Raw genomic sequence first — 15,949 nt, 5'->3', positions numbered from 1 at the left:
GAATGGATCTCTCTCAATTTGAAAGATGTATTGACCCAGTCTGTCTGAGTTTGAGTATCTGTGTTTCTGTACACGTGTGTGTGTGTTGGGGGGGGGACGTTTATGTGTGGCATTCTTTACGCGGCACTGGAAGTTACATGGTAGCACAGTGGTTAGCACTGCGGCCTCACAGCTCCAGAGCCCCAGGTTCGAATCCCGGCTTGGGTCGCAGTCTGTGCGGAGTCTGCACGTTCTCCCCTTGTCCGCGTGGGTTTCTCCCGGGTGCTCCGGTTTCCCCCCTGACGTCCCGAAGGACGTGCTGTTTGGTGAATTGGACATCATGTATTCACCCTCAGTGTACCCGAACAGGTGCCAGAGTTTGGAGACTAGGGACTTTTCTCAGTAACTTCATTGCAGTGTGTGACTGTGTGTCTGTGTGTGTGACTGTGTGACTGTGTGTGTGTCTGTGTGTGTGTGTATCTGTGTGTGTGTGTCTGTGTGTCTGTGTCTGTGTGTCTGTGCCTGTGTGTCTGTGTGTCTGTGTCTGTGTGTCTGTGTGTGTGTGTGTGTGTATCTGTGTGTGTGTGTGTGTGTGTGTGTGTCTGTGTGTCTCAGTTTGACTTTGTTTAGTACTGATTGAAGATAATGAGATAGAAAGTTTGATAGAAAGTTTGGCAGCATTGTCGGTGTAAACAATAATGACAGAGACAGTGTGAACCCTGAAGAGAGCGCCATACCTGGGCCCACTCCCCTACCCCGTCGCTGTCACCCCACCTAACCTGAACATCTTTAGATACTGTGGGCAATTTGGATTGATCACAGCCAACCCACCTAACCTGCACGTCTTTGGACGGTGGGAGGAAACCGGAGCACCCGGAGGAAACCCACGCAGACACGGGGAGGACATCCAGACTCCGCACAGACAGTGACCTAAGCCGGGAATCGAAACTGGGACCCTGTAGCTGTGAGGCAGCAGTGCTAACCACTGTTCAATCCCGGCTCTGGGTCACTGTCCGTGTGGAGTTTGCACATTCTCCCTGTGTCTGCCTGGGTTTCACCCCCACAACCCAAAGATGTGCAGGGCAGGTGGATGGGCCGCGCTAAATTGCCCCTGAATTGGAAAAACTGAACTGGGCTCTGGATTTATTGAAAAAATCTTTTTATTGCCGTTTCCACAATTCTGTGCATTGCGGCTAGTTTACATTTCTCAGAGAGCGAAAAGGCTTTCTCTTACGTTTCTATCGTTACAAACTGTTGCCGTTCAGTTCGGCGTGTCTGCCCCCCCCCCCAACCCCCCTTTCCCTAACCCTTCCCCTCTCTCCCCCGCAGACCCTCCGTGATGCCCTTCCGGGCCGACCTGGTGTGTGACCCCCCCTGCTCCTTGTTTACCCCCTTACCCCCCCTTTCTTTTCTCCCTCCATCGGTTTCAGCCGTGTTCTTTCAGTGGATTGGGGGGGGGGTTCCCCCTCCCCATCTCTCTCGGTGGGGGGGGGCGGTTCCCCCATCTCCATCTCTCTCGGTGGGGGGGGGGGTTCCCCCCTCTCCATCTCTCTCGGTGGGGGGGGGTGTTCCCCCCTTTCCACAACTCTCGGTGGGGGGGGGTTCCCCCTTCTTAATCTCTCTCGGTGGAGGGGGGGGTCCCCCCCTCTCCATCCCTCTCGGTGGGGGGGGGGGTTCCCCCCATTCCACAACTCTCGGTGGGGGGGGGGATTCCCCCCTCCATCTCTCTCGGTGTGGGGGGATTCCCCCCCCCTCCATCTCTCTCGGTGTGGGGGGATTCCCCCCTCCATCTCTCTCGGTGGTGGGGGGGGGGGGGGTTTCCCCTCTCCATCTCTCTCGGTGGGGGGCGGGGTTCCCCCTCTCCATCTCTCTCGGTGGGGTGAGGGTTCCCCCTCTCCATCCCTCTCGGTGGGGGGTCCCCCCTCTCCATCTCTCTCGGTGGGGGGTCCCCCCTCTCCATCACTCTCGGTGGGGAGGGGGCTGTTCCCCCCTCTCCATCTCTCTCATAGAACATTGCAACACAGTACAGGCCCTTCGGCCCTCGTTGTTGCGCCGACCTGTGAAACCACTCTAAAGCCCATCTACGCTATTCCCTTATCACCCATATGACTATCCAATGACCATTTGAATGCCCTTAGTGTTGGCGAGTCCACTACTGTTGCAGGCAGGGCATTCCACGCCCTTACTACTCTCTGAGTAAAGAACCTACCTCTGACATCTGTCTTATATCTATCTCCCCTCAATTTAAAGCTATGTCCCCTCGTGCTAGACATCACCATCCGAGGAAAAAGGCTCTCACTGTCCACCCTATCCAATCCTCTGATCATCTTGTATGCCTCAATTAAGCCACCTCTTAACTTTCTTCTCTCTAACGAAAACAGCCTCAAGTCCCTCAGCATTTCCTCATAAGATCTTCCCTCCATACCAGGCAACGTTCTGGTAAATCTCCTCTGCACCCTTTCCAATGCTTCCACATCCTTCCTATAATGCGGCGACCAGAATTGCACGCAATACTCCAAATGCGGCCGCACCAGAGTTTTGTACAGCTGCAACATGACCTCATGGCTCCGAAATTCAGACACTCTACCAATAAAAGCTAACACACCGTACACCTTCTTAACAACCCTCTCAACCTGAGTGGCAACTTTCAGGGATCTATGTACATGGACACCGAGATCTCTCTGCTCATCCACACTGCCAAGAATCTTACCATTAGCCCAGTACTCTGTCTTCCTGTTATTTCTTCCTAAATGAATCACCTCACACTTTTCTGCATTAAACTCCATTTGCCACCTCTCAGCCCAGCGCTGCAGCTTATCTATGTCCCTCTGTAACTTGTAACATCCTTCCGCACTGTCCACAACTCCACCGACTTTAGTGTCATCTGCAAATTTACTCACCCATCCTTCTACGCCCTCCTCCAGGTCATTTATAAAAATGACAAACAGCAGTGGCCCCAATACAGATCCTTGTGGTACACCACTAATAACTGGACTCCAGTCTGAACACTTCCCATCAACCACCACCCTTTGTCTTCTTCAAGCTAGCCAATTTCTGATCCAAACTGCTAAATCTTCCTGAATCCCATGCTTCCGTATTTTCTGCAGTAGCCTACCGTGGGGAACCTTGTCAAACGCTTTACTGAAATCCATATACACCACATCAACTGCTTTACCCTCATCCACCTGTTTCTCACCTTCTCAAAGAACTCTATATGGTTTGTGAGGCACAACCTACCCTTCACGAAACCGTGTTGACTATGTCTAATCAAATTATTCCTTTCCAGATGATTATACACCCTATCTCTTAAAAACCTTTCCAAGATTTTGCCCACAACAGAAGTAAGGCTCACTGGTCTATATTTACCGGGGTTGTCTCTACTCCCCTTCTTGAACAAGGGGACAACATTTGCCAGAGAATCCTAGGATAAATCCCATCCGGCCCAGGGGACTTGTCTATTTTCACCCTTTCCAGAATTGCTAACACCTCCTCCTTATGAACCTCAAGTCCTTCTAGTCGAGTAGCCTGAAACTCAGTATTCTCCTCGTCAACATTGTCTTTTTCCTGTGTGAATAGTGATGAAAAATATTCGTATAGCACCTCTCCTATCTCCACGGACTCCAAGCACAACTTCCCACTCCTGTCCTTGACTGGCCCTACTCTTACCCTAGTCATTCTTTTATTCCTGACATATCTATAGAAAGCTTTAGTGTTATCCTTGATGCTACCTTCCAAAGACTTCTCATGTCCCCTTCTGGCTCTTCTTAGCTCCCTCTTTAGGTCCTTCCTAGCTAACTTGTAACTCTCGTGCGCCCTTACTGAACCTTCATGTCTCATCTTTACATAAGCCTCCTTCCTTCTTCCTCTAGACAAGTGTTTCAACTGCCTTAGTAAACCACGGTTCCCTTGCTCGACCACTTCCTTCCTGCCTGACAGGTACATACTTATCAAGGACACGCAGTAGCTGTTCCTTGAACAAGCTCCACATTTCCATTGTGCCCACCCCCTGCAGTTTTCCTCTCCGTCTCGGTGGGGGTGGGGGGGGGGAAGGGTCCCCCCTCCCCATCTCTCTCGGTGGGTGGGGTGTTCCCGCCTCTCCATCTCTCTCGCTGGGGGAGTCCCCCCTCTCCATCTCTCTCTTTGGGGGAGTCCCCCCTCTCCATTTCTCTCGGTGGGGGCAAGGTTCCCCCCGCTCCATCTCTCTCGGCGGGGGGGGGGGGGGTCCACCCTCTCCATCTCTCTCGGTGGAGGGGGAGTTCCCCCCTCTCCATCTCTCTCGGTGGGTGGGGGGGTTCCCGCCTCTCCATCTCTCTCGGTGGGGGGGGTCCCCCTCTCCATCTCTCTCGCTGGGGGAGTCCCCCCTCTCCATCTCTCTCGGTGGGGGGGTCCCCCCTCTCCATCTCTCTCGGTGGTGGGGGGGGTCGCCCTCTCCTTCTCTCTCAGCAGGGGGGGGTCCACCCTCTCCATCTCTCTCGGTGGAGGGGGAGTTCTCCCCTCTCCATCTCTCTCGGTGGGGGCAGGGCTCCCCTCTCTCCATCTCTCTCGGTGGGGGCAAAGTTCCCCCCTCGCCATCTCTCTCGGTGGAGTGGGGACCCCCTCTCCATCTCTCTCGGCGGGGGGGGGGGGTCCACCCTCTCCATCTCTCTCGGTGGAGGGGGAGTTCCCCCCTCTCCATCTCTCTCGGTGGGGGGGGGACCCCCTCTCTATCTCTCTCGGCGGGGGAGAGGGGGTCCACCCTCTCCATCTCTCTCGGTGGAGGGGGATTTCCCCCCTCTCCATCTCTCCCGGTGGGGGGGGGGGGGGTTCCACCCTCTCCATCTCTCTCTCGGTGGGGGGGTTCCCCCTTCTCCATCTCGCTTTGTGGGGGGGGTCTCCTTCTTCATATCTCTCGTTGGGGGAGGGGGGGCGTTCCACCAACTCCATCTCTCTCTGTGGGGGGGGGTACCCCTTCTCCATCTCGCTCGGTGGGGGGGGGGGTCCTCTTCTCCATCTCTCTCGGTGGGGGAGGGGGTTCCCCTTCTCCATCTCTCTCGGTGGGGGGAGGCTGTTCTCCCCTCTCCATCTCTCTCGGTCTCTTCGTCTCTCCGTCTCTCTCTGGGACTCTGCCAAAAAAAGATCCACAACCAGCAGTCGGCCATTAGTATGTCAGTTCACAATGGCCATTGTATGTTAGTTCACGGTGGCCATTTTATGTCGGTTCACGGGAGCCATTTTATGTCAGTTCACAATAGCCATTTTATGTCAGTTAACAATGGACAGTTCATGTCAGGTCGCAATGGCCATTTTGTGTCAGTTCACAATGGACAGTTAATGTCAGTTCACGGGGGCCATTTTGTGTCAGGTCGCAATGGCCATTGTATGTCAGTTCAGAATGGCCATTTTATGTCAGTTCGCGGTAGCCATTGTATGTCAGTTCACATTGGCCATTTATGTCAGTTCACAATGACCATTTTATGTCAGTTCACATTGGCCATTTTATTTCAGTTCACGGGGGCCATTTTATTTCAGTTCACGGTGGCCATTGGATGTCAGTTCACATTGGCCATTTTATGTCAGTTCACAGTGGCCATTTTATGTCAGTTCACAATGGCCATTTTATGTCAGTTCACGGTGGCCATTGTATGTCAGTTCACAATGGCCATTTTATGTCAATTTGCAATGGACATTTTTTGTCAGTTCACAATGGCCATTTTATGTCAGTTTACAATGGCCATTTTATCTCAGTTGCGGTGGCCAGTTCATGTCGGTTCACGGGGGCCATTTTATGTCAGTTCACGGTGGCCATTTTATGTCAGTTCATGGGGGCCATTTTATGTCAGTTCATGGTGGCCATTGTATGTCAGTTCACAATGGCCATTGTATGTCAGTTCATAATGGCCATTTTATGTCAGTTTGCAATGGCCATTTTTTCTCAGTTGACGGTGGCCATTTTGTGTCAGTTCACGGCCATTGTATGTCAGTTTACAATGGCCATTGCATGTCAGTTCACAATGGCCATTTTGTGTCAGTTTGCAATGGCCATTTTATGTCAGTTCACGGTGGCCATTTTATATCAGTTCACGGGGGCTATTTATGTCTGTTCATGGTGGCTATTGTATGTCAGTTCACAATGGCCATTTTATGTCAGTTCACGGTGGCCATTTTATCTCAGTTCACAGTGGCCATTTTATGTCAGTTCACGGGGGCCATTTTATTCAGTCGATGGATGCCATTTTATGTCAGTACACGGTGGCCATTTTATGTCAGTTCACGGCGGTCATTTTATGTCGGTTGACGGGGGCCTTTTTATGTCTGCTCGCAATGGCCATTTTATGTCAGTTCACGGCGGCCATTGTATGTCAGTTCACGGCAGCCATTTTATGTCAGTTCACGGTGTCCACTGTATGTCAGTTCACAATGGCCATTTTATGTCATTTCACAATGACCATTTTATGTCAGTTCACGGTGGCCATTGTATGTCAGTTCACAATGGCCATTTTATGTCAATTTGCAATGGCCATTTTATGTCAGTTCACGGTGGCCATTGTATGTCCGTTCACAATGGCCATTTTATGTCAGTTTGCAATGGCCATTTTATCTCAGTTGTGGTGGCCAGTTCATGTCGGTTCACGGGGGCCATTTTATGTCAGTTCACGGTGGCCATTTTATGTCAGTTCACGGGGGCCATTTTATGTCAGTTCATGGTGGCTATTGTATGTCAGTTCACAATGGCCATTTTATTTCAGTTCACGGTGGCCATTTTATCTCAGTTCAAAGTGGCCATTTTATGTCAGTTCACGGGGGCCTTTTTATGTCAGGTCGCAATGGCCATTTTATGTCAGTTCACAATGGCCATTTTATGTCAGTTCATGGTGGCCATTGTATGTCAGTTCACAATGGCCATTGTATGTCAGTTCACAATGGCCATTTTATGTCAGTTTGCCATGGCCATTTTTCTTCAGTTGACGGTGGCCATTTTATGTCAGTTCACAGTTGCCATTTTATGTCAGTTCACGGGGTCCATTTTAAGACAGTTCACAATGGCCATTTTATGTCAGTTCACAATGGCCATTTTATGTCAGTTCACGGTGGCCATTGTGAGTCAGTTCGCAATGGCCATTTTATGTCAGTTCACAATGGCCATTTTATGTCAGTTCACGGTGGCCATTGTATGTCAGTTCACAATGGCCATTGTATGTCAGTTCACAATGGCCATTTTATGTCAGTGTGCAATGGCCATTTTTTATCAGTTGACGGTGGCCATTTTGTGTCAGTTCACGGTGGCCATTGCATGTCAGTTCACAATGGCCATTGTATGTCAGTTCACAATGGCCAGTTTATGTCAGTTTGCAATGGCCATTTTATCTCAGTTGCGGTGGCCAGTTCATGTCGGTTCACGGAGGCCATTTTATGTCAGTTCACGGTGGCCATTTTATGCCAGTTCAAGGAGGCCATTTTATTCAGTCAATGGGGGCCATTTTATGTCAGTTTACGGTGGCCATTTTATGTCAGTGTACGGTGGTCATTTTACGTCGGTTCAAGGCGGCAATTTTATGTCAGGTCACGGTGGCTATTTTATGTTAGCACATGGCGGCCATTTTATGTCAGTTCACGGGGCCATTTTATGTCAGTTCACGATGGACATTTTATATCAGTTCACGGGGGCCTTTTTAGGTCCGGTCGCAATGGCCATTTTATGTCAGTTCACGGGGGCCATTGTATATCAGTTCACAATGGCCATTTTATGTCAGTTTGCAATGGCCATTTTATCTCAGTTGCGGTGACCAGTATATGTCGGTTCACGGGGGCCATTTTATGTCAGTTCACGGTGGCCATTTTATGTCAGTTCACTGGGGCCATTTTATGTCAGTCCATGGTGGCCATTTATATGTCAGTTCACAATGGCCATTGTATGTCAGTTCACAATCGCTATTTTGTGTCAGTTCACGGTGGCCATTGTATGTCAGTTGACAATGGCCATTTTATGTCAGTTTGCAATGGCCATTTTATGTCAGTTTGCAATGGCCATTTTATATCAGTTTCGGTGGCCAGTACATGTCGGTTCACGGGGGCCATTTTATGTCAGTTCACGGTGGCCATTTCATGCCAGTTCACGGGGGCCATTTTATGTCAGTTCATGGTGGCCATTGTATGTCAGTTCACAATGGCCATTGCATGTCAGTTCACAATGGCCATTGTATGTCAGTTTACAATGGCCATTGCATGTCAGTTCACAATGGCCATTTTATGTCAGTTCACGATGGACATTTTATATCAGTTCACGGGGGCCATTGTATATCAGTTCACAATGGCCATTTTATGTCAGTTTGCAATGGCCATTTTATCTCAGTTGCGGTGGCCAGTATATGTCGGTTCACGGGGGCCATTTTATGTCAGTTCACGGTGGCCATTTTATGTCAGTTCACGGGGGCCATTTTATGTCAGTCCATGGTGGCCATTTATATGTCAGTTCACAATGGCCATTGTATGTCAGTTCACAATCGCTATTTTGTGTCAGTTCACGGTGGCCATTGTATGTCAGTTTACAATGGCCATTGTATGTCAGTTTGCAATGGCCATTTTATCTCAGTTGCGGTGGCCAGTACATGTCGGTTCACGGGGGCCATTTTATGTCAGTTCACGGTGGCCATTTTATGTCAGTTCACGGGGGCCATTTTATGTCAGTTCATGGTGGCCATTGTATGTCAGTTCACAATGGCCATTGCATGTCAGTTCACAATGGCCATTGTATGTCAGTTTACAATGGCCATTGCATGTCAGTTCACAATGGCCATTTTATGTCAGTATGCAATGGCCATTTTATCTCAGTTGCAGTGGCCAGTTCATGTCGGTTCACGGGGGCCATTTTATGTCAGTTCACGGTGGCCATTTTATGTCAGTTCACGGGGGCCATTTTATGTCAGTTCATGGTGCCCATTTTATGTCAGTTCACGGTGGCCATTTTATCTCAGTTCACAGTGGCCATTTTTGTCAGTTCACGGGGGCCATTTTATTCAGTCGATGGGGGCCATTTTATGTCAGTACTCGGCGGCCATTTTATGTCGGTTCACGGTGGTCATTTTATGTCGGTTGACGGGGGCCATTTTATGTCAGCTCGCAATGGCCATTTTATGTCAGTTCACGGTGGCCATTGTATGTCAGTTCATGGCGGCCATTTTATGTCAGGTCACGGTGGCTATTTTATGTTAGCTCATGGCGGCCATTTTATGTCAGTTCACGGCGCCGTTTCATGTCAGTTCACGATGGACATTTGATATCAGTTCACGGGGGCCATTGTATATCAGTTCACGGCAGCCATTTTATGTCAGTTCACGGTGGCCACTGTATGTCAGTTCACAATGGCCATTTTATGTCAGTTTGCAATGGCCATTTTATCTCAGTTCACGGTGGCCATTGTATGTCAGTTCCCAATGGCCATTTTATGTCAGTTTGCAATGGCCATTTTATCTCAGTTGCGGTGGCCAGTTCATGTCGGTTCACGGGGGCCATTTTATGTCAGTTCACGGTGGCCATTTTATGTCAGTTCACGGGGGCCATTTTATGTCAGTTCACGGGGGCCTTTTTATGTCAGTTCACGGGTGCCTTTTTATGTCAGGTCGCAATGGCCATTTTATGTCAGTTCACGGCGGCCATTGTATATCAGTTCACAGTGGCCATTTTATTTCAGTTCACAGTGGCCATTTTATGTCAGTTCACAATGGCCATTTTATGTCAGTTCAAGGGGGCCATTGTATGTCAGTTCAGAATGGATAGTTTATATCAGTTCACGGGGGCCTTTTTATGTCAGGTCGCAATGGCCATTTTATATCAGTTCACAATGGCCATTTTAAGTCTGCTCACATTGGCCATTTTATGTCAGTTCAAGGGGGCCATTGTATGTCAGTTCACAATGGACAGTTTACGTCAGTTCACGGGGGGCATTTTCTGTCAGTTCACGGTGGCCATTGTTTGTCAGTTCACAGTGGACATTTTATGTCAGTTCAAGGTGGCCATTGTATGTCAGTTCACAATGGCCATTTTATGTCTGTTCACATTGGCCATTTTATGTCAGTTCAAGGGGGCCATTGTATGTCAGTTCACAATGGACAGTTTATGTCAGTTCACGGGGGCCATTTTATGTCAGTTCACGGGTGCCTTTTTATGTCAGGTCGCAATGGCCATTTTATGTCAGTTCACGGCGGCCGTTGTATATCAGTTCACAGTGGCCATTTTATTTCAGTTCACAGTGGCCATTTTATGTCAGTTCACAATGGCCATTTTATGTCAGTTCATGGGGGCCATTGTATGTCAGTTCAGAATGGACAGTTTATATCAGTTCACGGGGGCCTTTTTATGTCAGGTCGCAATGGCCATTTTATGTCAGTTCACAATGGCCATTTTATGTCTGCTCACATTGGCCGATTTATGTCAGTTCAAGGGGGCCATTGTATGTCAGTTCACAATGGACAGTTTATGTCAGTTCACGGGGGCTGTTTTATGTCAGGTCGCAATGGCCATTTTTTGTCAGTTCACAGTGACCATTTTATGCCAGTTCACGGCAGCCATTGTATATCAGTTCACAGTGGCCATTTCATGTCAGTTCACAATGGCCGTTTTATGTCAGTTCACGGTGGCCATTGTATATCTGTTCACAATGCCATTTTATGTCAGTTCACGGGGTCCATTTTATGTCAGTACACGGTGGCCATTTTATGTCTGTTCACAATGGTCATTTTATGTCAGTTCACGGTGGCCATTGTATGTCAGTTCACAGTGGACATTTTATGTCAGTTCACGGTGGACATTGTATGTCAGTTCACGGTGGTCATTTTATGTCTGTTCACAATGGCCATTGTATGTCAGTTCACAGTGGACATTTTATGTCAGTTCATGGTGGCCATTGTACGTCAGTTCACAATGGCCATTGTATGTCAGTTCGCAATGGCCATTTTATGTCAGTTCACAATGGCCATTTTATGTCAGTTCATGGTGGCCATTGTATGTCAGTTCACAATGGCCACTGTATGTCAGTTCACAATGGCCATTGTATGTCAGTTCACAATGGCCATGTTATGTCAGTTTGCAATGGCCATTTTATCTCAGTTGCGGTGGCCAGTTCATGTCGGTTCACGGGGGCCATTTTATGTCAGTTCACGGTGGCCATTTTATGTCAGTTCACGGGGGCCATTTTATGTCAGTTCATGGTGGCCATTTTATCTCAGTTCACGGTAGCCATTTTATGTCAGTTCACGGGGGCCATTTTATTCAGTCGAAGGGGCCATTTTATGTCAGTACACGGTGGCCATTTTATGTCAGTTCATGGTGGTCATTTTATGTCGGTTGAAGGGGGCCGTTTTATGTCAGCTCGCAATGGCCATTTTATGTCAGATCACGGTGGCCATTGTATGTCCGTTCACGGGGGCCGTTTTATGCCAGCTCGCAATGGCCATTTTATGTCAGTTCATGGTGGCCATTTTATGTCAGTTCACGGTGGCCATTGTATGTCAGTTCACGGTGGCCATTTTATGTCAGGTCACGGTGGCTATTTTATGTTAGCTCACGGCAGCCATGTTAAGTCCATTCACGGTGACCATTTAATGTCAGTTCATGGCAGCCATTTTATGTCAGTTCACGGTGATCATTTTATATTGGTTGAAGGGGGGCATTTTATGTCAGCTCGCAATGGCCATTTTATGTCAGTTCACGGTGGCCATGTTATGTCCGTTCACGTTGGCCATGTTATGTCAGTTCACGGCAGCCATTTTATGTCAGTTCACGGTGGCCATTTTATGTCAGTTCACAATGGACAGTTTATGTCAGTTCAGAGCCATCCCACAGCCAGCACTGCCTGTGCTCCACCGACACAGCCATCACTGTCAGTGCTCCCCCCACACAACCAGCACTGTCAGTGCTCCCCCGACACAGCCAGCACTGTCAGTGCTCCACCCACACAGCCATCACTGCCAGTGCCTCGTCACAACAGCCAGCAATGTCAGTGCTCCCACCACACAGCCAGCACTGTCAGTGCTCCCCCACACAGCCAGCACTGTCAGTGCTCCCAACACACAGCCAGCACTGTCAGTGCTCCCCCACACAGCCAGCACTGTCAGTGCTCCCCCCACACAGCCAGCACTGTCAGTGCTCCCCCCACAGCCAGCACTGTCAGTGCTCCCCCCACACAGCCAGCACTGCCAGTGCTCCCACCACACAGCCAGCACTGTCAGTGCTCATCCCACACAGCCAGCACTGTCGGTGCTCCCCCACACAGCCAGCACTGTCAGTGCTCCCCCACACAGCCAGCACTGTCAGTGCTCATCCCACACAGCCAGCACTGTCAGTGCTCCCCCACACAGCGAGCACTGTCAGTGCTCCCACCACACAGCCAGCACTGTCAGTGCTCCCCCACACATCCAGCACTGTCAGTGCTCCCACCACATAGCCAGCACTGTCAGTGTTCCCCCACACAGCCAGCACTGTCAGTGCTCCCACCACACCGCCAGCACAGTCAGCGCTCCCCTCACACAGCCAGCACTGTCAGTGCTCCCCACACAGCCAGCACTGTCAGTGCTCCCCCCACACAGCCAGCACTGTCAGTGCTCCCCCACAGCCAGCACTGTCAGTGCTCCCCACACAGCCAGCACTGTCAGTGCTCCCCCCACACAGCCAGCACTGTCAGTGCTCCCACCACACAGCCAGCACTGTCAGTGCTCCCCCACACAGCCAGCACTGTCAGTGCTCCCACCACACAGCCAGCACTGTCAGTGCTCCCACCACACAGCCAGCACTGTCAGTGCTCCCCACACAGCCAGCACTGTCAGTGCTCCCCCACACAGCCAGCACTGTCAGTGCTCCCCCACACAGCCAGCACTGTCAGAGCTCCCCCACACAGCCAGCACTGTCAGCGCTCCCACCACACAGCCAGCACTGTCAGTGCTCCCACCGCACAGCCAGCACTGTCAGTGCTCCACCACACAGCCAGCACTGTCAGTGCTCCCCCACACAGCCAGCACTGCCAGTGCTCCCCCACACAGCCAGAACTGTCAGTGATCCCCCCACACAGCCAGCACTGTCAGTGCTCCCCCACAGAGCCAGCACTTTCAGAGTTCGCCCCACACAGCCAGCACTGTCAGTGCTCCCACCTCACAGCCAGCACTGTCAGTGCTCCCCCACACAGCCAGCACTGTCAGTGCTCCCACCACACAGCCAGCACTGTCAGTCCTCCCCCCACACAGCCAGCACTGTTAGTGCTCCCACCACACAGCCAGCACTGACAGTGCTCCCCACACAGCCAGCACTGTCAGTGCTCCCCCACACAGCCAGCACTGCCAGTGCTCCGAGCACACAGCCAGCACTGTCAGTGCTCCCCCCACACAGCCAGCACTGTCAGTGCTCACCCCACACAGCCAGCACTGTCAGTGCTCCCCCCACACAGCCAGCACTGTCAGTGCTCACCCCACACAGCCAGCACTGTCAGTGCTCCCCCAAACAGCCAGCACTGTCAGTGCTCTCCCACACAGCCAGCACTTTCAGTGCTCCTCCCACACAGGCAGCACTGTCAGTGCTCCCTCACACAGCCAGCACTGTCAGTGCTCCCACCACACAGCCAGCACTGTCAGTGCTCACCGCACACAGTTAGCACTGTCAGTGCTCACCGCACACAGTTAGCACTGTCAGTGCTCCCGCCACACAGCCAGCACTGTCAGTGACCCCCCACACAGCCAGCACTGTCAGTGCTCCCCCGACACAGCCAGCACTGTCAGTGCTCCCCCACACAGCCAGCACTGTCAGTCCTCCCACTACACAGCCAGCACTGTCAGTGCTCCCACCACACAGCCAGCACTATCAGTGCTCCCACCACACAGCCAGCACTGTCAGCGCTCCGCGACACAGCCAGCACTGTCAGTGCTCCCCCACACAGCCAGCACTGTCAGTGCTCCCAACACACAGCCAGCACTGTCAGTGCTCCCCCACACAGCCAGCACTGTCAGTGCTCCCACACACAGCCAGCACTGTCAGTGCTCCCACCACACAGCCAGCACTGTCAGTGCTCATCCCACACAGCCAGCACTGTCAGTGCCCCCCCACACAGCCAGCACTGTCAGTGCTCCCCCACACAGCCAGCACTGTCAGTGCTCCCCCCACACAGCGAGCACTGTCAGTGCTCCCACCACACAGCCAGCACTGTCAGTGCTCCCCCACACATCCAGCACTGTCAGTGCTCCCACCACATAGCCAGCACTGTCAGTGTTCCCCCACACAGCCAGCACTGTCAGTGCTCCCACCACACCGCCAGCACAGTCAGTGCTCCCCCCACACAGCCTGCACTGTCAGTGCTCCCCACACAGCCAGCACTGTCAGTGCTCCCCCCACACAGCCAGCACTGTCAGTGCTCCCACACAGCCAGCACTGTCAGTGCTCCCCACACACCCAGCACTGTCAGTGCTCCCCCCACACAGCCAGCACTGTCAGTGCTCCCACCACACAGCCAGCACTGTCAGTGCTCCCCCACACAGCCAGCACTGTCAGTGCTCCCACCACACAGCCAGCACTGTCAGTGCTCCCTCAACACATCCAGCACTGTCAGTGCTCCCCCCACACAGCCAGCACAGTCAGTGTTCCCCCCACACAGCCAGCACTGTCAGTGCTCCCCCCACAGCCAGCGCTGTCAGCGCTCCCCCACACAGCCAGCACTGTCAGTGCTCCCACCACGCAGCCAGCACGGTCAGTGCTCCCCACACAGCCAGCACTGTCAGTGCTCCCCCACACAGCCAGCACTGTCAGTGCTCCCCCACACAGCCAGCACTGCCAGTGCTCCCCCTACACAGCCAGCACTGTCAGTGCTCCCCTCACACAGCCAGCACTGTCAGTGCTCCCCCACCCAGCCAGCACTGTCAGTGCTCCCCCCACACAGCCAGCACTGCCAGTGCTCCCCCTACACAGCCAGCACTGTCAGTGCTCCCCTCACACAGCCAGCACTGTCAGTGCTCCCCCACAGAGCCAGCACTGTCAGTCCTCCACCCACGCAGCTAGCACTGTCAGTGCTCCCACCACACAGCCAGCACTGTCAGTGCTCCACCACACAGCCAGCACTGTCAGTGCTCCCACCACAAAGCCAGCACTGTCAGTGCTCCCCCCACACAGCCAGCACTGTCAGTGCTCCCCCACACAGCCAGCACTGCCAGTGCTCCCCCACACAGCCAGCATTGTCAGTGCTCCCCCACAGAGCCAGCACTGTCAGAGTTCGCCCCACACAGCCAGCACTGTCAGTGCTCCCACCTCACAGCCAGCACTGTCAATGCTCCCCCACACAGCCAGCACTGTCAGTGCTCCCACCACACAGCCAGCACTGTCAGTCCTCCCCCCACACAGCCAGCACTGTTAGTGCTCCCACCACACAGCCAGCACTGTCAGTGCTCCCCACACAGCCAGCACTGTCAGTGCTCCCCCCACACAGCCAGCACTGCCAGTGCTCACCCCACACAGCCAGCACTGTCATTTCTCCCCCCACACAGCCAGCACTGTCAGTGCTCACCCCACACAGCCAGCACTGTCAGTGCTCCCCCTACAGCCAGCACTGTCAGTGCTCCCCCCACGCAGCCAGCACTGTCAGTGCTCCCACCACACCGCCAGCACTGTCAGTGCTCCCCCCACACAGCCAGCACTGTCAGTGCTCCCCCAAACAGCCAGCACTGTCAGTGCTCTCCCACACAGGCAGCACTGTCAGTGCTCCCTCACACAGCCAGCACTGTCAGTGCTCCCACCACACAGCCAGCACTGTCAGTGCTCACCCCACACAGCCAGCACTGTCAGTGCTCCCGCCACACAGCCAGCACTGTCAGTGACCCCCCACACAGCCAGCACTGTCAGTGCTCCCCCGACACAGCCAGCACTGTCAGTGCTCCCCCACACAGCCAGCACTGTCAGTCCTCCCACTTCACAGCCAGCACTGTCAGTGCTCCCACCACACAGCCAGCACTGTCAGTGCTCCCAC

This window comes from Scyliorhinus torazame, chromosome 5, assembly GCF_047496885.1.
Source record: "Scyliorhinus torazame isolate Kashiwa2021f chromosome 5, sScyTor2.1, whole genome shotgun sequence".
In the NCBI taxonomy this organism is placed as follows: Eukaryota; Metazoa; Chordata; class Chondrichthyes; order Carcharhiniformes; family Scyliorhinidae; genus Scyliorhinus; species Scyliorhinus torazame.
This window is presented reverse-complemented; position numbering follows the sequence as displayed.